Source organism: Sorex araneus, chromosome 7 (assembly GCF_027595985.1).
Source record: "Sorex araneus isolate mSorAra2 chromosome 7, mSorAra2.pri, whole genome shotgun sequence".
Classification (NCBI taxonomy): Eukaryota; Metazoa; Chordata; class Mammalia; order Eulipotyphla; family Soricidae; genus Sorex; species Sorex araneus.
This window is the reverse complement of record NC_073308.1, coordinates 42,285,527-42,307,409: the sequence shown is the minus strand read 5'-3', so window position 1 is coordinate 42,307,409 and position 21,883 is coordinate 42,285,527.

Sequence of the window (21,883 nt, the reverse complement as noted above, 5' to 3'; positions counted from 1 at the left end):
CTCCTGAGCATTGTCAGCTGTGACCCTGGCATCCCCTGGTTGTCAGCTGGGTGGCTGGTAACACGGGGCTTGAGAAATGCTATGTCCTTGGGCCCTAGGATTGTACCACTGGCCTGGCTGGGACAAGTATCTACACAACGGGCCCCTGAGCACCCCCAAACCGATGAACTCAAAAATGAACCCCCCTTACTGGATATGTGCTAGAGAGAAAGAGCTAGATGGGAACAGAGTTATTCGGGTCTGCAGAGCTCTGTGAAGTTATTTGATCTGCAGCTTCCCCCCCCACCCCAGATCAGCTATTGACCCATTTTCTTTGCTTAACGCTTAAGGGCTGAGGGCCTTGTCAGAGTCAGGCCCCCAAAGGCCCCCTCCCTTGCCTATTTTGTGGGAGGGAAGAGGAGGGAGGCAGGACACATTGGGAGGGTGTGGGGGCCAGATAGTCACAGCATCCATTACCTCAGTCTCTCTGTCTCTGTCTCTGTCTCTCTCTCTTTCTCTCTCTCTGTCTCTCTCTCTCCGGCACAGACCATGGCGCGGAGGCCCAGCGCGGGAGATGCGGGACTGAGGTAATACATGACATTTGTGCAGAAACACGCCTGCAGCCTTTCTCTGTCGCTGTGCAGTTGATTGAAGTCCTGTGTGTCAAGTGAAAATAATTAGGGTAACTTCATTTCAATTCACTTCAGCCTGTATTGAGCGGCGAGTGTATCGGGCCAGAGATAATACACAGTCGTCCTAGATGCGACTCGCCAGGGGTCATCTGTATCTTTAATGGGGTGACGGGTCTCCCTTGAGAGGCGTGACACTATGACCTTTCTACTCCTGGGGCAGGAGGTCAGTGTCCAGGGCTCATTCCTGGTGATGCTCAGGGGACCGTGTGGTGCCAGGGATCAAACCCAGAGCATGTGCACAAACCCTTTGAGCTTCTTCCCCAGCCCAGCGTGGGGCCTTTCTGTGCAGTTCCTTCCTCTGCTGGCAGACTCCTTCCCTGCAGACTGAAGGGTGCTCTGCCTCCCCGCAGGCCAGCTGCTGCACGGCTGAAGCCTGCTGGCGGAACTCTCCCCGGAGGCTGCCAAGGGCTGGATTGGACTGCAAGGATCTCAGAGAAAACGAGGCTTCAAGCTATAGCTTAAGATCAGGACTGGAGAGATAGTACAGCAGGCAGGGTGCTTGCCTTGCTCGAGACTGCCCCGAGTTTTCTCCCGGGCATCCCAGATGGTCCCCCGAGCACTGCCAGGAGTGATTCTGGCAGAGGCAGGCGTAAGCCCCGGGCATCTCTGGGTGTGGCTCCAAAACAAAAACAAAACAAAATAAATCGTTCTAAGACCATCTGTTGCTCACAGGCCGAGGAGACCGCATGGTCTGGTCGTCAGTGCCACGTCCTCCTTCTCCCTCCGCCAGTCTTGGAGCCACAGGGGGTCGTCCTCATCTCCACACACACAAGGCTCAGCACGGCAGCGCTCTCGCAGCGTGGGGCTCCTGTTCGCACCCAGGGCCAGAGGCGGGACGGCCCCGTGGCAGCTCCTCCTGCCCGTTTGGCCTGGGGAAGCGGACACAGCCCTGCAGCCTCCTGCAGGTCGCCGCGGCGTCTCCCGGGCGGGGGCTGGTTCCATGCTTGCGTACAGCTGAGACGGGAGACTGAAGGCTTCGTGGGTGCCTGCTGGCGTGGGACCAGGGGCTTTCTCACCCCTCCGGTGGAGCGTGTGTGGGGGGTGTGGCACACTGTTTCCAGAGTTGCTTTGCGGGATGACGGGGCTTTAGACACCGACGGGTCACGGGCTTCATCACCGCCTGTTTCCTGCGGGGGCTCCCTGTCCCTTTCATTGACTACGTGTGCTCCGGTTCATGGTGGTCTCCAGGGTGACCCAAACGAGGACACTGTGCCAGTCGACTGGGTATTTCCAGGGGGGTCAGCACAGGCACCAGCAAATGGGCAGCCGGGGAGGAGGAATGGTATCTAGGAGGCGCCAGGCGTGGCAGTGACAGAGATGGCTGAGTCCAGTGGCTGAGACACAACTGCTCCTGTCGAGAGATCTGCGTGCTCCTGGGCTGGCCAGTGACATGGTCCGGACCTGGAGTGGGTGGGAAGGATATGGACACCTGTCGCTGTGTGCAGCCCTCTGCCTTTCTCTCTCCTGCCTCCTCACTAGGAATCTGCACCCAGATGAAAGGAAGCATTGGGACCCACGCCAGCAGCCTAGGTTTCTGAGCTCTGCCTGGGGACAGCTGACCCGGGCTGGCACTTGCATGAGTGGGGAAATAAACCATGTGCAGTCACGGAAATTTTCTTTGATCACCGTCACAGAGCAAGCTAGCCTGGCCTGGACCATCTACGCACGAGGATGGACTTTTCAACTTCTGTTATTTGGTTCTCGGGCTGGGAAGAGGTCAGTGGCAGGGCTGAACGCCTGTCCCCAACGGCTGGTCACACTGGAAGGCAGACAGTGCAACCCTGCTTTGCCAGCCCCTGTTCTCTCTCCCAGGAGGCAGGGCTCCCTCCTTTTAGCATCCTTCTCCATCACCCCACTCACTCCTGGCTTCTTGGCTACAAAAGTCAGGCAGATACAGATTTCTATTGCACCTGGAAGGCACTTATGTCCATTGTTTTAAAAAGTTTCAAGAGGCTGGAGCGATAGTACGCAGCTAAGGTGCTTGCTTTGCACATGACTCACCTGGTTTCTTGATTCCTGGCACCAGGTGTGATTCCCCCAGTGCCCTTCTGGAGTGATCTCTGAGTGCAGAGAGAAAGTCCTGAGCGTTACGTGTGGTTGAAAAAACACAACAAAACAAAAACAGTTCCAACAGGCATTCACAGTAAGAAATGTACTTTACATGACATTAGTATGCATCACGTGTGGTTTTTATGGGCAGGAGGGTGCCGGGATCCATATTCATCATTGCATGATATCCTGATATTTTGTATTCAATTCAATTTGATGTGGCTAAAGAATACTCATTGGGACCCACGGAATTGATTTCCATGACCCTCTAATCACACAGCCTGCTATTGGAAAGAAATCAGTCTCCACAGTGGTCTGCAGGGAGGCAGAGAACGGGGGTAAACATCCTGGCTCGGGACGGCCACAGAGGACTCCCTCTGGGAAAGGGACCGTGGCCACGGTCCAAGGGGGTGGCGGGCGCTGGGTCCATAGGAAAAGGACTTCTAGGAGAGGAGACTGGGAGAAGGCCGTGGCGAGGACGCCTGCCTGGCGGGGTGTGAACCACAGCTGTGGGAGACAAGGAAACAGGCAGGGAACCCCCTGGAGGTAGTCTCACCTGGAAGAGCAGGGGCTGCAACAGCCAGAGGTGAGCAAGACGGGACCCTGCTCCCAGAGCTATGGCCCCAGTGTGAGTCTGCCCATCTCCCTGGAAGCAGGGCGGCAAAGGAAGGGGCTGAGGTGGAGGTGGGCGTGTCAGTGCTGAGTCCAGGAAGCCCTGTGGGATGGACAAACACCTTAGCATTTTTCTCCTTTAAAAAGAAACAGTTTCTGGGGCTGGAGTGATAACACAGTGGGTAGGGCGTTTGCCTTGCACAAGGCCAACCTGGGTTTGATCCCCAGCATCCCATATGGTCCCCCGAGCACCGCCAGGAGTGATTCCTGAGTGCAGAGCCAAGAGTAACCCCTGTGAAATGCTGGGTGTGACCCAAAAAGCAAAAAAAAAAAAATAAATAAAACAAATAAAAAGAAACAGTTTCTGAGCATATACTCGCATCCAGGAGCCCGGGGCTTGACACTTGGCACTACCTGGACCCCTGTACTGTACAAACCCATAAGTACTTCTGGATTTCCCCCTCGTCTCCTTGCCACCACTGCAAAAGAACAAACAAACAAAAAAACTACCATCCCTGTGTAGGATCCCAAACTTCTCAAAATTGTGAAATCTTGAGAACTCCCAGGGGAGGATCCTGTCTGACAGGAAGTTGGGAAAGAGCAGGACAGAGCAGAGGTCAGGGGGGCCAGCAGCCTGCCCCAGTCCCTGGCTCTCTGCTGCTGTGTTCCGGCTGGATGGGGCCTTGGGATTACTCTGAGTCCAGATACACACACACCTCCTTGGCCGGGAGTGTCAGGATCTAATAAAGGAAGTGTAACAATGCCTGCCCCACTGACCTCAGAATCATACCACAGAGCATGAGGAGAAACAGTGCAAAATCTCCTGGAAATGAAAGGTGTTTATGAGCACAGGCATGGCTGGGTGGCTGGGCAGGACTTCCCTCCCCTACTTTTGCAAGAAAATAAATTTTTTTTTTTTTACTTAAATTACACAAATGTAATAGAACTGTCCAAAGTACATGATTTCGGCAATGAAATTTCCAGGGCCCAACTCGTGGTTCTCTTAGCTTTATAACTGTGTAAAAATAATACATTTGTTATCAAGATAGAAATAAAAACAATAATAAAAACCTAACATTTATTGTGTGCTGATTATGTGCCAGCAACCATAGCAAGTACTTTGCATCTCATTTAATTTCTCCAGCCAACCTGTGAGGTGAAGACTGTTATCAGCCTCATTTTGCAAAGACAAACTAGGGGAAAATGGCCTAACTCAACTGATGAGGGCAAGGCAATGCTTCATTCTCCTGAGAGCAGAGAGAGCAAAAGGCCATCCTGAGAGCTGCAGAGGCCAAGTCTTTGGGGTTCTGTTGCTCCTACCTCAGTCCCAGGTTAGGACAACCTCTCTCGCTCCAATTCTCTCCCATCTCCCCACATTTCCCCCCGGTAAAGCCTCATAGAGTCAAGAAACTGGGTCTGAGTATCTTGGACAGAGCAAGTACATCAGGGCCCAGATGTGTTTGCTCCACCAACTCTCTGAGCCTGACCCCTGAGCCTGACCCTCTGGGATGCCCCGGAAGCAATTGCCTGCCAACGCCATGGGGAGTGGAGCTAGGTGGGGGGCCAGGTGGGGGGCCCTGAGGACTTTCTCTCCCCACTAAGCATGGGGAGGAAGTAACCCCACCAATACCGAAGGGTTGTAAAAGCCCCTCCAAGATGCCATCATTTCGGGGTCCTCCCTGCTTCCTCTCCCTTCCCAGCCCCTCCCGAGTGCAGGCCAGAGTGCAGGCACACACTCTTCATCAACCCTCTCTCCGTAAGGGAGATGTCTTCTATATATATATTTTTTTCCTTTTTGGGTCACACCCAGGGGTGCACAGGCATTAATCATTCACTCAGGAATTACTCCTGGCAGTGCTGAGGGGACCATGTGCAATGCTGGGAATCGAACCCGGGTTGGCCACAAGCAAGGCAAATGCCCTACCTGCTATCGCTCCAGCCCTGCAGGGCTTTGGCTCCGTGTTCCTTGACATTGGCATGCATGGTCCTCCCCCTGCACGTAGGGGGTGCTCGAGAGTTGAGTCGGCGGTGGAGACTACAATGCTGGGGCATTGCTGCAGGAGTTTTAGGGGCTCTGGAATGTCCACAGACTCCCTAGGCTTGATTCTGTCCACCCTCGGTGGGCATGTCCGAGAGAGAATGGTCCCAGGAGCTTGAAGCCTTCTCCAAGGCACGGCTGAGACACGCAGGCTGAGATCAGGTGAGTCCGCCTGTGAGCAGATGGTGTAAAATCACTCATGTGTGACCTTGGGGCAAATCACCCACCCCTTTTTCTCAGTACCCAAATAATGGGGGATAGTGACACCTCAAAGAGTGACTATAAAATTAGAACACGTTTATGTAAAGCGCCTCGCAGGTGCTTCAGGAAGTGGGATGGACCTGGTAACGGGAACGAGGTCTCATCTTGGCCCCGTGACTCGGGCTGGATGAGCTACTTCTCTCTTGCAGCCTCGGTTCCTTCACCCAAGGAGTTGGCGGGTCTCATCTGGCTCTGACCTGGTGTCTGAATCATCCGGAAGCCCAGGAGGCCGAGATGACCCAGCTGACCCCGAGAAATACATGAGCTGTCTCCCTAGAATGGCATTGTGGAGGGGCTAGCTCTGCCAGGCCGGGGCATTTGTGATCAGGGAAGGTCGGATCTGGAGCTTTCTGAAACAGGGCAGGAGGGGAGAGTAGGGGCACTGCCAGGAGGGGGACAGGTGACGCTGGAGTTGGAGTCCTGACGTCAACCCAGAAATGTCAGGTTAGAGAGGGACACTGGCGAGCAGCTTTCCTCAATGCTAATAACTATGATTCTGAGAAGACTCCTGTCGAAACTTCGAATGACTTCGTGGAAAACGGTGTCTTTGGCTGCCTGCTGACGAGGCCGAGAGTGGAGGCAGGCAGTGCCCCGTCAGCTCCCTGGTGGGGAGGGCCGCCACCAACAGAGGGAGGTCAGAGTCTGCCCCAGTGTCCACCTCCCTGTTCCCGGAATCCCGGGGCTGCTCGGGCACAGTCAGAGTGACAGAATAGGAAGATCTCTGTGACTCCTGCAGAGATGAGTGGAGAGCACAGCGTGGCGTAAGACCAGGGAAGAGGGGTCAGGAGCAGGGGTGCCGAGACTCTGCAGGAGCCTCCCAGTGTGGACTGGGGGGTGCCCAGGTGTGCGCGCCTGTGCACGCAGGTGAGTGCGTGGTGGGTGCCCGGGCGGGAACAGCTGACAGGAGTGGGGCTCCCCAGGAGCATCTCACCCATTCATCAGGCCCAGATAGCCTGGAACTGTTCCTGATTCTAGCGATGATTATTCTGTCATTTCGATGTTGATTCTTGGCGCCGTTCCAACACAGACAACTGAAAAGAATGATTTGTGAGTTCTTGGGAAAGCGAAGAGATTGCTGGAAGCCAGCATGAGTTCACTTAGAACTGAGCAGAGAGACTCCCTCCTTTCCCTTTTCTCGACAGTTAGTAGATTGGTAATCAGCGTGACAGGGCTCTTGGGTTCAGCTGCAGGGGACAGGGTGGGGGATGGTGGGGACCACCTGACCCCTCGGACCTTGTCCTCGTGCATACGGGACTTGGGTAGGGTGTGGTGGCCTTGTCAGCAGCCCCCTCTAGGTCTGTTTTTTTTCTCCTCTGAACGTACTCAGGAGCACAGGGCCCTTACAGATATTGGGGACCAAGGAGGACCTTAAGATTACATTGCTATGATCATGGGAGAAGGCTGAAGAAACATATGGCTCCCCAGGAGAAAGGGGGCCAAAATGGGTTCACTGGGGATTAGGGCATGAATCCAGAGTGGCCCAGCTCACCCAGAGCTCAGTGGGGGCGGGGAAAAGCCGTGCGCCTCTGATTCTAGGAACAAAATCTGGGTGTGGAGTAGGCTGGATGCCGCCCCTGTCCCCACAGAGTGGTGGGTGATGCTGGCCAAGTCCGGGAGCAGAGAGAGCCCCAGAGTCTCTGCTCTCTCTGAGGGCGAGGCCCAGCTGCCCATTACGCACTGATGGTGCGGGCAGGGACTCGGGTATGAAAAGCAGAACTGAGGTTTGCAGGCTGAGGCGGGGCGGGGGGCGGGGGTGGGGGAGTCTGTCTGTGAGCAGGCGGTGTAAAATCATTCACGGCAGCCCTGTGAATAAATGAGAAAATAAAAGAAGTCCAGTTGACAGCACACGTGATGTGGACTTAGAGTTACTGGACAATTGTCCCCGGAGGAGATTGCTGGAATTTCAAATCTCAGCCTTAGGAGGGGGCGCTTCTCCACGGCGCTCAGTCTTAAGCCCTGTTCAGTTCCATGATTCAATCTATGATGTGGCTGAAGATACAGAGAGCAGGATTATTAAATTCTTAGATGACAGTTAGAGGGATAATTGAGGTCCAGAGAGATAGCTGAGGGTTTGAAAACATCCTGATAAGCTGAAGTGATGCCTGAAACAAACAAGATGAAATTTAACAGGGACAAATATTAAGCCCTATACGTAGGCAATAAAAATGAATTATGTAGGTGCAGTACTGGGAAGTATGACTTTGGGAGAATTTCAAATTAAAATACAACATCAGAGACCCTTTGAGCACATCCTGCCTGATGGGGGCAGCAGAGAGCAACTTGTGGAGGGCAGGCCCCCGGCAGGGGAGACACGGGGTGACCTGGAACACCAGACCAGGGCGCGGAGGGCTGCTTTGTGGCACCCCAGTGCCAGGGTGTGTGGGTTCTTTGACTCGGAGTTGGGTTGGTCTCCCTGTGCCTCGGGTCACTCCTATCCCAGCATGCCTGTCCATGCCTGACCTCCTCTCTGCGGGGATCTGTTCTCCTGAGCTGGTTTTCTGTGGCTACCATGGGGGCAGTTTGGAAATGGAGCAATGGAACGGATAGCTTCCAGTGTGCAGACCACGAGTGGCCTCAGCCACAGACTGTAGACAAAGGCCATGCTCCAGTAAAACTTTCTTCATGGAAAGTTCCAGTGCTAACTGGAAATGGATGAGTGACGGCCGGGTTAAGGCAGGGGTGGCGGTGGGGAATAGACCTAGTGGCCATGGCCTGGATAGTTCTGTCTCTCTTGGGACAAAACAGCCCCCCACACTGCTGACCACACCCTGGTGTGGGTCTGGAGTAGCCCAGGCGCCGGTGGGTGCTAGTCCTCAGTAGTACGACTCTGTGCATTGGGCGCACTGGGTATGACCAGTCTGGGCTGTTCTATTTGCTGTTGTTTAGTTTTACAACTTCCTGTAACTCTTTTTTTTTCATTTTCACTCTCAGAATACACTTTGTTATCAAACCAGTATTTGCTATGCAGAGTCTGAGCTCAATGATATCTTTTTCTAGAACAGAGGAGACACAGAAGCAAGCAATTTTGGGGACTGGTGTTCTCGGCTTCTCCATTTTGGGACATCCCAGCTCTGGAGCAATGGCAGGGAACAAGAATGTCAGACAAGGGATTTCAGTCCATTAGAGGGACTGCCAGACCTCCACAGGGAGGCCGGATCTGGCCTCTGGCCCACTTCTATGAAGAAGGTTTTACTGGAGCATGGCCTTTGTCTACAGTCAGTGCAAAGTGGGGAATCTTTAATGCTGAGGTCCTTTTGAGGGCGGGCATGCTGGCCTCCCCTGGTCTAGTGACTGCAGGCCCTGTCATTTTGGTTGTAAGTCTAAGAAAAAGAAGCAAAACCTGGCCCAGACTCTGCAATGATCCCCCGGCCCAGGGAGCAGAGCGGAGAACTCCGTCACTCCTAGGCAAAACCTGTAGTGGGGAAGGGGCAAGGCTGGGGATGGAGGAAGACCCCAGAATCCCGGGCATTTGGGGGAGTTTATGGCACAGGGCCGTGGATCTGGGAATAGAGATCTTCCTCAAGTTGTGAGAGGTTCGCTACACCTCAGCCCTGTCTATCTTACACGTGCTCAGAGCACTCTCACTCGCCGAGCCGGGCAGGGTAACCCACCAGGGAGAAGGGTTGCCTGAGGCCCGTCCTCATTGAACATCATCCTGAGACTGAGAACCAGGTTCTCTGGGGTCTCCTAGCTGCCCGAGGAAGCCCAGCAACACCAGAGAGTGGGAACATCAGATCCCCAGCCCCAAGCGAGGTCAGAGTTCAAAATTCAGTGCCAGGTATCTACTGAAGAGGGATTATCATCAGATTTTCATTATCATCAGGTTGAAAATTCTCGAGCTGAAACCTAAATAAGGGGCTGTCTGTGTCTAGTGTAGAGCCCGAGTGAGAGGGAGACAATGGTTTTTCCCCAAGCCCGCAGGCACCCTAGGGGGGCAGAGGGCTCCAGGAGGCATCGGGTCTTGAATACTAGCACTCAGGGGCTATAGATTTTGATCTGTGAGCATCCATAGATTTTTTTCTTTTTCTTTTTGAGACATACCCAGCAATGCTCAGGGGTTACTCCTGGCTCTGCACTCAGGAATTACTCCTGGCGGTGCTCGGGGGACCACATGGGATGCGGGAAATTGAACCCAGGTCGGCTGCGTGCAGCGTGCAAGGCAAACGCCCTACCCGCTATGCTATTGCTCCAGCCCCGCCTCCACAGATTTTGATTTATGCTACCAGCAAATGTCCAAGAAGGATTCTGGCCCCAGGGAGGGGAAGCCTCTGAAGAGATAGGGGACCGCCCTGGAGGATAAAAGAGCAGCTACAGGGCTTCGGGCTAATTAAGAGAGGGGGCCTGGGGGAGTCTGAGTGCACCCAGGGTGGGGCAGACGCCTGGCGTGCAGAGCAGGGGCCTGTAGGTTGCAGGTAGGTAGCCACTCCCACAGGCCCTGCTCGTGATGGTGGCAGGGGCTGTTTGCAAGAGGCTGTTTGGGCTCACAGGGGAGCCATCAGCAAGGGTGGGCGGTGGCACTGTGAAGGGTTTGCTCTGTGCCTTTGCATTCATCTTCACAGGCCCGCCGGCACTTCGGGGCTGAGCCGAGTGAGTTGCTGATAGGCCACACTGGTTTATTCAAACCACGTTAAGAGGATGATCACAGAGGGTGAAAACGGGACCTCAGCGATGCCCAGGCAAGTGGGAGAAGGACCAGAGACGTTTAGGGGGCTTGATTCCATCGTCTGGTGCAGGAAGGGTCTGGCGTGGCTCCGCTGCTGCTGCTCAATGGTGGGCTGTGGGGTCTGTACTTCCTGTTCCCCAGCTCCTCCTGAACCCCGTCTCCAGCCAGGAGACCGCTCCACCTGTGCATCTGCTGGGCTGCGAAGGGAGCTCGTGGCAGGGCGGTGGTTGACAGGTGGGGCGGGCTCAGGCTTTATAGCCATGGCTACCAGAGAGCACGGTGAAGGGGGATGCCCAGTGTGGGATGGCCTGCGGACGTGAGGGAGACGGCACCTCAATCGAAACCATTCTCGTACCGGTTCAGATCACTGGGTGTGACGAGTTATCTGCAAAGATGATGCCTCTAGACTGGATCTGGCGCCTGCTGGCGTGGACCCCTCTGCTTCCTGCTCCCTCAGAAGGAGCCACTCCTGTGCGGGTCCCAGGGGATTCCTTCCACACCCAAGCATCCGAGCCCAGCTCTGCTCTACTCCCTGGCCCCCTGTGGCCTCTCTCTGCCTTGCTTTAACTCATCTGGCAAATGGGTATGATGCCTTTCTCTGCCTTAAAGGAATATTCAGAGGAAAATATGAATTATTTAAAAGAATTCATATCCTGCTTCATTCCACAATAGGTTTCAGGCAGCTTCTAAAAATACCCGTGATATAAAAGGATAAAAATAAATAATATGTGAAATCATTTTGCAATTGTTCTGTAAACACATTTCCTTATCGTCACCGGTAGCAGTGCAAAAGCGATAATAGATATGTTATTCCCCGGATTCATTTTCAGTTTTAACCTTGGCTTTCAGGGTCTTGACTGAAAGGCAGCCCGGCTTGGAAGCCAGACTCTGAAGCCGGCTGTCCACCTGATGGCTTTGCCTGGATGCTCGAGGATGGTCAGTCCTAGCGAGCTCCATCATCATCATCATCATCATCATCATCATCATCATCATCATCATCATCATCATCATAGCTAAGGTTCCCAGCGTGCCTCCTCCTCACTTAGGGATGAAAATAGCAGAGTCCTGGCCTTCAGGGGTGGCAAGGAAGGAACCTGGGAGGTGGAAGCCACATATCAGGCTTAGTGTGACTTGGGAAAGCAGATTAATTCCCTCTTATTTCAATTCTTTGTCCATAAGATGGACATCTTAACTCACCTCTTCTTCCCTCGTAGCAATGCTGGAGGATAAAGGAGACAGTGCTCTGATAAGAAAAATTGCTATGCAAATGTGAGAAATCATCAGCTCTATTCAGCGCTGCTCCGGAGCGGTTTCCAAAATAACAAAGCTATTAGGATTTGGGAGCTGACAAGACTAAGAGGGGCTCGCCTTACGTACTCAACCCTGGAAAATTTTTTAGGGGCCTGTGCAGACCACTACAGAAGGGTCCTTCCAGAGACGATGGGGTTGTGTATCATCTTTGGAGCGTGTATTGAGTATTTAATATTCACCCCCATTGTTGGGTGAGACGTTGGGATGCCCCAGAGAAAAGTCCTCAGACTCCAGTACCTCTGAATACTACTGTATTTGGGCCTCAGATCCTTAAAGGGGTGATTAAGTTCAAATGAGGGTGTTAGGGTGGGCCCTCATGCAAACCTGTAAGGGTGTCCACAGAAGAAGAGGAAGTTTGGACCTCAAGAGGCAGCAGGGATGAGCAGAGGGAGAAATGGCTGTGACGGACATAGAGGGCGGCCGTGGACAAGTCAAGGAGGCGCCAGGAGGAGGCAAACCCTCACTCATACCCGGCATCTAGAACTCTGAGAACAGTTTCTAGGGCAAGCGACTCGGTCTAGGGGCTGTGTTTTCATCGGAGCTGATGAATACAGATTTATACCTGAAGGAGGTAAGAATCAGTCCCTCCTTTCACAAGTCCTGACTCAGTTGGGCTGTAGGTGATGTTGTTGGGGATACAGGACCACCCAGAGGGTTGTGCATCTGTGCACAGGATGCATGGTGGAGTCTGATCAGGGAACAACGGCTGCTTTAAGACGAGGCCACTGGGCCAGTGCTCAGAGCCAAGGCTGCTGTTTGACATGAAATGTGTGTGTGAGGTTTGGGTGGAGCAGCGCTGACATGCTTGAAGCTTAGAGAGGAGAAGGAAGGAAGTTGCCGTGGGAAGTTTCGTGGAACGGGGGCTTCAAATCTTGGGGAGACACAGATGTGGGCTGGCCTGGACGCCCGCAGGTCCAGCAAGAGGCGCCTAGTGAGGGCTGGACTGCCAAGAAGCTGGCGGGGGGTGGGAGGCTACCCCCCCAATCTGGGGCGTGGGTGACCAGCCTGAACAGCCTCATCCTGGGGAGCTTCCGCCGCCCCCTTGGGCTGAAAACTCAGCCCCCCCAGCTGGGGCTTGGCTGGCCCTTCTGGATTATTTGCTGCCATTTCTCCAGGCAGATGGGGACTGCTGGCTGTTCATCAAGTTAGCAATTAACAAGTAATTCATTAGGCGCCTAATGAACAAATTATTAACCTGGCAAGCCATGTCCAACCGCTGACTAGGGTAGAAATGACTATTAATAAGGTCTTGCAGTGGCAGTTGTGGTTTCGGGGTGAAAGCACTGGGCTGGGTAACAGAAGATGTCGGTTTTGGACTCTTGGGCCAAAGCCTTTATCTCTTTAGACCTTAGTTGGGCCACATAAGTGGTGGGAGTAATAAAATCCTATTAGTGGGAAAATTATCAGGCAGCAGCAGCCTGTCCAAGGCAAGGCCCCCTTCATGCTAACTTCCTGTGATTCTTCCTCTTAAAGCTGGTGGGAGACCCACCAGGATGCCTTTCTGAAGCCCCCACATGAGGGCATGCAGTGGTCCCAGTGTCCGGGGGGGCTCTCCCTCTTCAAAGAACTGCAGTGCAGCCTCCACATCCCTGTTCTCAGCATACTTGAGATCAGCTTGCAGACATCAGACCTCCTTTCAGCATGGCTGTGGAGACAGAGTGCAAAGCCCGCCACGCCAGGCTTGGAGCTGTCGGGCTCCAAAGAGGGAAAGGGAAGCTGGGATGAGAAGGCCTTTTCAGGGAGCAGCGATTCGAAGGCAGAAACTTCATTGTGTGCTTCTGATTATAAAAATAACACGGCTCCCTCTCCCAAATCCCCAAATAGAGAAAATTGGAAAGAAGATAATCTGTAATCTCATCACCCAACGATAACTGCTGTTGACATTTTTCTAAGTACCTGGGGAAGAACTTGACAGGCAGAGATGGTGGGAAGATATTCTAGATGGAAGGCTTGGGCTGGGAAGGGTAAGACCTGCAGGGCTTGTTGTAGGGTGCGGGGGTGGGGGTGGGGGGTGTTGCACGTGTGGCAGTGGGCCCCTCATGTTTGAGCCAGATGCATCTGAAAGTTGGACAAGAGAAGGGAGTAGGAGGTCAGGGAAGGTCAGCCTCTGGCATGTGGGAGAGTGTATGTGAGAAAGTGTGTGTGTGTGTCTGTGTACATGTGTGTAAGAATGTGAGTGTAGTACGTGAGTATGTGTCAGAGTATCTGAGTGAGTTTGTGTGAATGTGTCTAAGAATGTGTTTGTGCGATTGTGTGTATGTGGGTGTCTGAGTTTGTGTGAATGTGTCTAAGAATGTGTGCTTGTGATTGTATGTTTGTGGGTGTCTGAGTGAGTTTGTGTGAATGTGTCTAAGAATGTGTGCATGCGATTGTGTGTATGTGCATGTGTTCAAGTGTGTTTGTATGTGTTTTTGTGAATAGATGTGTACAAATATGTGTGCATGAGTGTGTGTGCATGTGTGAAGAGTGTGAATGTGTACATGTGTCTGAGCGGATGTGAGTCTGAGTGTGTTCCTGTGTGTGTGTGTGTGTGTGTGTGTGAACCAGCACCCATGCATCACCAGATGCTGCTCTGTAACCGGAGGGGGCCTCCTGGTGTCACTGTCCCGCTTAGGACAGAGGCTGCATAACCTTCTGCAGGAGAAAGGAGCCCAGGAAGCTGGGGCAGAGTCAGGAGGAGTGAGCAGAGGAGGAGCTCAGGGGCTTCCCAGGTGCGTGAGCTAGTGTCTTCAGGACAGTGGGTGGGGGTGCCCTGCCTTGTTCCCCTTGCAGCAGCATTGACCTCTCTCCCATGCAGGGGATTTCTTATCCACCACTATTTTTGGTTGTGAAATTGCAGAGACATCTATAGTTGACAAAAATGACTCCTGTAAGATAATTGGAGGTAGGACTTTGATTCCCCCACCATCCCAGGAGGTAGGTATTTCTATAATCCCACTTTTTGGATAAGGAGGTGGAGGTTACAGGAGGTGAAGTGACTTGCCCAAAGCCGTGTAGCCAGTAAGAGAAGCAGGCTGAGAATCCATTTCTTGGGACTGCACGCCATGAGTGTGTATAGGGTTCTGCCGTGGATGAAGTAGCTTGGTCGTAAAGTGAATTTAAAACATTTTTATTGTGCATTGCCAAGGGATCAAACTCAGGGCCTCACATATTTGTAGCAGATGCACTTTCTGTTAACTTTCATCCTTAGGCCGTAAGAGGAATAGCTTTAGGAGACTGGTTACTTCTGCATTTCATGTTCTGGTCTTATTTTTCTCACCGAAGGGGAAGGACACCTTGACCTTCTTTGTCATCCTCCTCTAATTCTCTGGCTAACAATGCCCCGAGCTCCCTGGATGACAATATGGTGAGGACAGACCGAGCTCAATAAGTACAGCCCTGATTGTGATTGTTCTACGTCTGGGCTTTTCTGAGTCACAGAATAGTCTGAAGTTTGGACTTAAAAAGAATGCAGGTTGTGGGGGTGGGAGATAGCTCAGTGGTCAGCGTGTCTGTACCTGGACCAATTCCAATGTTACGACCGCAGGGCCCGAGCAGCATGGTATTCTGGGTACTCACGTGGACCCATCCGACCTAATTGGCAGAGAATCACCAGAAGTGCCCCCTGGACTCCATACACACCACTTATTAGTCCCCTTAGCTGAAAAACAAAGAATACAGGTTGTCCTGTGCCTATAGGACTCGTGGGCCTGCTGGGAGCAGATGCTTAGCTCTCCGACCGGCTCTGCCATGACCCAGACCCTCCAGAGTTGCAAGAGGTAGAGACGTGGGTGCCTCCGCCTTCTCCCTACCTTCTAGCTGTTTCAGGCATGTGTGCCAAACCAGCATCGCCAGACAGTTATGGGCCGAGGGGGCCTGCATGGTGTGGCCGCTCCCACTGCAGCCCTCTGGAGTCAGAGACCAAAGGGGCTCATGTCCAGCCACGGGAGAGAGCAGAGCCACCAGCTAGTGTGATCCCAGAACTTACACTGGGATAAACCTTGGGGTGCAACGCCTGCAGACACAGCTGCTGGGGGAGGGGATGCATCTCACACGGTCTCACACACAGCTGGGTGCGTCTCTCTGTTAGGTTGACTGAGGCCTGGCGTTTTACGTTAGTTAACTGAAAGATAGGAGGAGTCTTGCAAGCTACGACTCCCTGTGGGGCAGGCCAGACCGTTTCTTTTTAAGTCCTCAGAACAGTTCTGAGTAAGAGAATGCCCTCAGTGAGAATTCAGTGCTATTTCTTTAAGTACTACTCTAAAACCCCCATTTCTACACACCTCCAGTTTTCGACCCACCTCCTCGTTCTTAGACCCTGATTCTGCCACAGGAGCTCCCAAACTGGATCATACAGAGAGTTTTGGCTTCTTTGTCCATGCCCTGGTCCCCAGCAGCTGGTCCTTCCGCCAGACACGTCTCATCTTGCTCCAGTGTCTCAGGGAGTCACCAGCTGTGAGAGGCAGGCAGGCAGGTCCACCTTCATTTCAGACACAGCCCAGTGCAGGGACATGTCCAGGGCCACATGGCCAGTGAGCGCAGGGCCAGAAGGAGCCCCACAATCACGACTAGCATGGTGGCCTGTTGACTGCACAGGCAGGTTCGAGGGTGAATGACACCAGGTGGTGGTGGCTGGGACGCTTGGCTGGGCCTTTGCCTGATTGTGCTGTGCCTATTCCGAGATCAGTCAGGAGAGGCAGGTGGAGGTCTCGGGAAGAGGCAGTCGGCACCGGGGTGGCAGAGAGGGTTGGCAGGAAGCCCCTTGGGGAGGATCCTCACCTGTCTTGCACTCAACCTTGAACCTCACCTTAGAGTGAAGGCAGCGCTGAACCTCGCACCTCACCCTTGAGTGGCGGAGGTGCCAGACTCTCTAAGGCAAAGCGGAGGAAGCAGGAGGACGAAGGCCAAGGCTGGGGCGGGGGCTGGGAGCATGTGGGGTCTGGGGCCCTGAAGTTCCCGTCCTGCCCTCCCCAGGCTGCCTTTGTCCTCTGGGGGCTCTCAGATGGTTCTCCTGGGGAAGGGCTGCGACTGAGCTCACTGCAGAGGCTGCCGTGGGCTGTGGGGCTCAGGGAAGACTTGTCGGCAGCTCAAGGGCACCGACAGCCTCAGCCCTGCCCTCCTGCCCCCTCAGCCCCGGCTCCAGGCAGGGCGGCTCTCCATCCTCATCTTACAAGGCCAGATGGAGGGTGGAGCATTGCAGGCGCTGGGGGGGGGGGGGCGGTGCGTGGGGGCAGCGGTGTCCTCCCCTCGGAACTGGTGGGAGGAGTGCCCCCTGCAGGAGCAGGCACTTGCACACATTAGTCCTCAGATGCCAATCATGCCAATGATTTTTCTTTTTTCTTTTTTGCTTTTTTCGGTCACACCCAGCGATGCTCAGGGGGTACTCCGGGCTCTGCACTCAGGAATCACTCCTGGTGGTGCTTGGGATGCCAGGAATTGAACCTGGGTTGGCTGCATGCAAGGCAAACGCCCTACCTGCTGTGCTATCGCTCCAGCCCATGCCGATTATTTTTATTTTTATTTTATTTTATTGCTTTTTGGGTCACACCCGGTGATGCACAGGGGTCACTCCTGGCTCTGCACTCAGGAATTACCCCTATTACCCCTGATGCTGCTCAGGGGACCATATGGGATGCTGGGAATCGAACCCGGGTCGGCTGTGTGCAAGGTAAATGCCCTACCCGCTGTCCTATCACTCTAGCCCCCTGATTATTTTTCTTGGCACAACCATCTCCTCCAACAAAACCTATCCCTCTCTTTCATGTGTGCGGAGGTGGCTTTCATTTGAAGAGTCTTTGGACACCCCCATTAGACACCCCACGGCAGGACACACGCATGACAGGTCACACGCATGGCAGGACACACGCACGGCAGGACACACGCATGGCAGGACACACACATGGCAGGTCACACGCATAGCAGGGCACACACATGGCAGGACACACGCATGGCAGGACACACGCATGGCAGGCTACACCTCAGAGTGCAGAGTCGCCTCCCAGTCACCTGCAGACCCCCATCTTGGACACGAAGGGTCCTCAGAAAGCCTCCCAGAACCCTGGGCCTGGCAGCGCCTGGCTGGGGCTGTGGCAACCCAGAGCAGTGCTCGAGGGCGTCAGCTGTGACCCCTCAACGGCCTCTTCCCCCTGAGCAGAGGTGGGGGCTCGGTACTGCCGCCGCACGCTCCACTCTCGTCTTCTCCCCGTGCGTGGCCTGAATCCCTTCTCCTTCCTGGGGCCTGACGGCCACTATTAGAGAGCCATTACCTCGCATTAAGGCTCGGTCTCTGTGTTCATATTTCTTTAAGATGCATATGTGTCAGAGAGAAGCAGCAAGCAGGCACTGAAGAATCCAGTGATTGATTGATTAGGACTGAGTGCAGAAAGGAGAACAAACAAACAACAAACCATGATGCATTTGGCCAGCTCCGGAATGTACTGTGCTGGCAACTCTTAAGTGACATAGATGAGCACTCGGGAGAGGCTCATTTGATCAGACCGCCCTGCAAAGTGGCAGCTGGCTGAGAGGAGAGGGGCGGGCTGGCCAGCGTGCAGGAAGAGAAGGCTAGGAATGAGAGGTGACCCCCTTTTATGCACATCACACAGCTGCAGAGGGGACCTTATGGGATTCGGGGGGAGAGGTTTGCCAGCCCAGGCTCTACCCAGCAGTGTCAGATGCCGGGCGCGGGGACCCCGTGTCTCTGGCACTGCTGCTCTGCCTTCATCGGCCACGTCAGGGGGTCAGGCTGAGGGACAGCTGAGGTCACACCAGCTTTGTTCCTTCAGACTGGGGGTGACTGGGGCTGCTGGGCACGAGCCGGGGATCACACCACCAGCACGTGAGCACAGGCAGCTCATTGTGTGGGCTCTGGGGGTTCTGAGAAGTCGCCTCCTGTTACCGCACTGAACTTTAAGGGGAAGAGCATAAATCAAGCGAGCACGAATTAAAGGGACTTTCGTGGCAAAATCTTCCTTGGGACAGATTTATTGTTCCCGGGGAGAACAGAACAGGAGAGCCAAAGTGTCCGTTGTACTGAGGCTCAGTGAGCCTGGGTGTAGGGGCGAGTGCTGTGAACCAGGTTAGAATCTGGGCCTGAGGTTGGATGAGCTAAAGTCACTCACTCTTTATTCATTCATTCATTCACCCAACAGGCACGGGCTGAGAAACCCTCGAGTGCAGCCTGGAGGCTCTGAGAGCCGGGGGTGGGAGTGGGGGGTGCAGGAAGCTGCCCACGCAGACGAGTCTGGTCCCTGCAAGAAGAGTCTCCACAAGCCAACAGGCACCTTCAACAGTGCCAGGCTCCGCCTGGGAGGAGGAGAAACTGTTCCCCTTCACCACAGAGCCACTGGGGGTTCCGAGCCCTGGGCAGATGGGGGAGGCTCACCCTGGGCCGCCCAAAACGCAGTGAGTATCTCTTCCATAACTGCGCCCGCTTCATGTCCAAGCCGTGCCGTGCCCTGGACAGTGTCTCGTGAACTCTGCCTCTTCCCAGTCGCACCTGCCAGGGCTTGGGGGAATTGTTCCCCCAGAGGGCCCAAGGGCACCTGTGCAGCCGGGGGCAGAGCTGGAGTCAAGGCCTAACAGTGGCGCGTTCCTGGGGGTCTGGTGGGTGGCAGGCGAACAGGGGAGGGGGGGACTGAGGCTGGGGCACAGACACGGAGGGCAGAGCTGCTAATAACACTCTCGTGGTCCCCTCTCCCTCCCTCTCTCCCTTTCCTTTCTCCTCTTTTGTTCTTTCCTGGATCCCCTCTGGGCACCAGGCCACCTCCCGAACTCTGCTGCTCTTCTTTTCTGGGCTGCCAGCAAGCCCAGAACTTGAATTCTGCTCCAGCTCTTTCCACAGTGCCACGCTCTGCCAGTGGGGAGTTACCCCAGGAGAGGACCTCTGGGCCGGGGGGGTCTGCAGGAGCCAGACTGTCCCATCACCGTCAGCAGGGCAGGCTCCTGTGTCCCCACAGCCCCTGGACCCTGGGCAGGAAGCAGCCTGCTCTTTGTGCAGTGGGGACGCACCAGGTGCTTGGCCCCCGGAGTGGCCCCGTGGCCCAGGCGGTGCCCGCTTCTCTGATGGGAGGGCTGCTTCCCTGGGCAGGGGCTGCTGCAGGGACTGGAATGGAGGTGATGGCTCTGCTGGACCTGCTGGAAGCAGGTGGCCTCCGGAGCAGGCCCGTGCCGCAGGGACAGGGGATGCTGGCCATCCATGGACATGAGCTGTCTGGGGGCTTCCGCCCCCATGCTTCCCAGCTTTGTCATTCTTGGCATAAGGAAGAATTTCCTCAGTTCTCTGGAGCTCTGGGCTGGGCCTCCAACAAGGCCGCAGGCTCGAAGGTTTCTCATAGGAACCCCTCTCCCCCCCACCTCCCGCACCTCGCCCAGGGTGTTTAGAAGACTGAGGAAGATGCACTTGGGAAGCAGCCCTGTAGGCTATTTTGTGTGGAGGACTGATGATGATGATGATGATGATGATTCCGGAAGGTTCTAAGAAGATGACTGAGACCAGAAATCCCTTCGTTGGGGCCCAGTGCAGCCCCTCCCCACTCCCCCCGACCCCCAGCAGCATCTTTTCTCTCTGACAAGAGAGGCCAGCACGGAAGGCCCAAGTGCGATGGACAGGAGACACCATTCTGGGTGACCGAAAAAAGCTCCCAGGACCAGAGGCCGTGTGAGGGAGGTGGGCAGGCAGGGAAGCATGGGCTTGGGGGGGCCCTGATCGGGTATTCTGTGAGCTGCCCCTGCAGCCAGAAAAGGCCCCTACGTGACAGTCCGTCTCAGGCCAGCCCGCTGCTCCACTCGGCTAGGCCTGCTAAATAAAGACACGGTCCCTGTGGAGAGCTGCTGGGGCTGAGAGCTCTCCCGGGGGGCCGCGAGCAGCAGGGGCGGACTCCCCATGGCTTGGCAGAAGCAGTCCCTGCCCTCTCCCTGGACTCTGCTCTGCCCTTGGGTAACCTGGCTGCTGGCCAGGGCCTGGGCGCCGGGTGGGGGCGTGTGTTTGGGAGGGAGGCGGTGGGCTGGATGCAGGCAGCTGGGGGCGGCCGTGCCTCAGGCTGGCAGAAAGACCAGGCTGGGGCGTGGCCAGGATCATGCCAACAGACACTCAGTGCCGCCCGGTGGGCGGCGGGGAGAAGGCTTGCCGGGCCTCGGATATTTTAAGCCGACAGGCTCACCAGCCGGGCCACTCTCCAGGTCACTCCTGCTTGCCAAGGAGGAAGAAGGGAAGGAGTTTCAGCTTGCCCAGGACCCCTGGGTGATAGAGAGTTCTGGAGAAGTAGTCCTGGATGGGACAGAAAGACATTGCGGCAGACTGTCTGAGGATGCCTTGGGCTTCTTCCCCAGCATCTTCTAAGAGTCAATGCAGGGGCTGGAGCGATAGCACAGTGGGTAGGGCATTTGCCTTGCACACGGCTGACCCGGGTTCAATTCCCAGCATCCCCTATGGTCCCTTGAGCTGCCAGGAGTAATTCCTGAGTGCAGAGACAGGAGTAAACCCTGTGCATCGCTGGATGTGACCCAAAAAGCAAAAAAAAAAAAAAAAAAAAGAGTCAATACAGCGGAGAACCGGGTGCTTACCCAATGTTTACTTCCATTCAAAGGGAGGTTGGGGAGCCCCCCTGCCACTTGCTGGTCATGTTGTGACTGGGGCCACCTGCCTAGCCATTTCCAGCCTGAGTGCATTCACCTGGAAGGGAAGACATTCTGCCTCACCTCCTCCTGGGATGCAGTGAGGGCTTTGCAGTCACGGAGAAAGACTGGGGCTGTTTGGTGGGTGCTAGATGCACACATGGGGTGGGGATGGGGGGCGTCCAGCCCCAGGGGCTTCCTACCTGCATTGCTGCATGCCCGCTGCAGTGGCAGCTCCCCTGACATGGGTCATCCCAGGACTTGGGGCTCCCTGGCATGTGGGGGTCCTGGTGAGAGTCTAAGTGAAGCCAGATTCCCACCGCCTGCGGTGCCATCTCTAAAAGGAAGCATGGAGCAGGAGCACATGGGGCCGAAAATCTATTAGAGCAATCGATACCCCGAGTGCTGTGTGCATCCCTTCCCTCGCCGTCCCACACACTGGCCCCCGCAGCCCTGCTTACTCTTTGGGGATCAGGTGATTAGTTCAATCCCTGTGGGTGTCGTTCCAAGTCTAGCTGACTCCATCGGGGCTGGGCCTTGCAGTGGCCCAGCGGGGTGGGGACGTGAGCGAGGGTGAGATAGGGACGCCCGGGCATAGCACTGGGGCACAGGGGAGCTGGGCATTAGCTGCACTGAGCCAGGCAGCTCTTCTGTGAACCCCCAGGCCCCAGGACAAGGTCACTG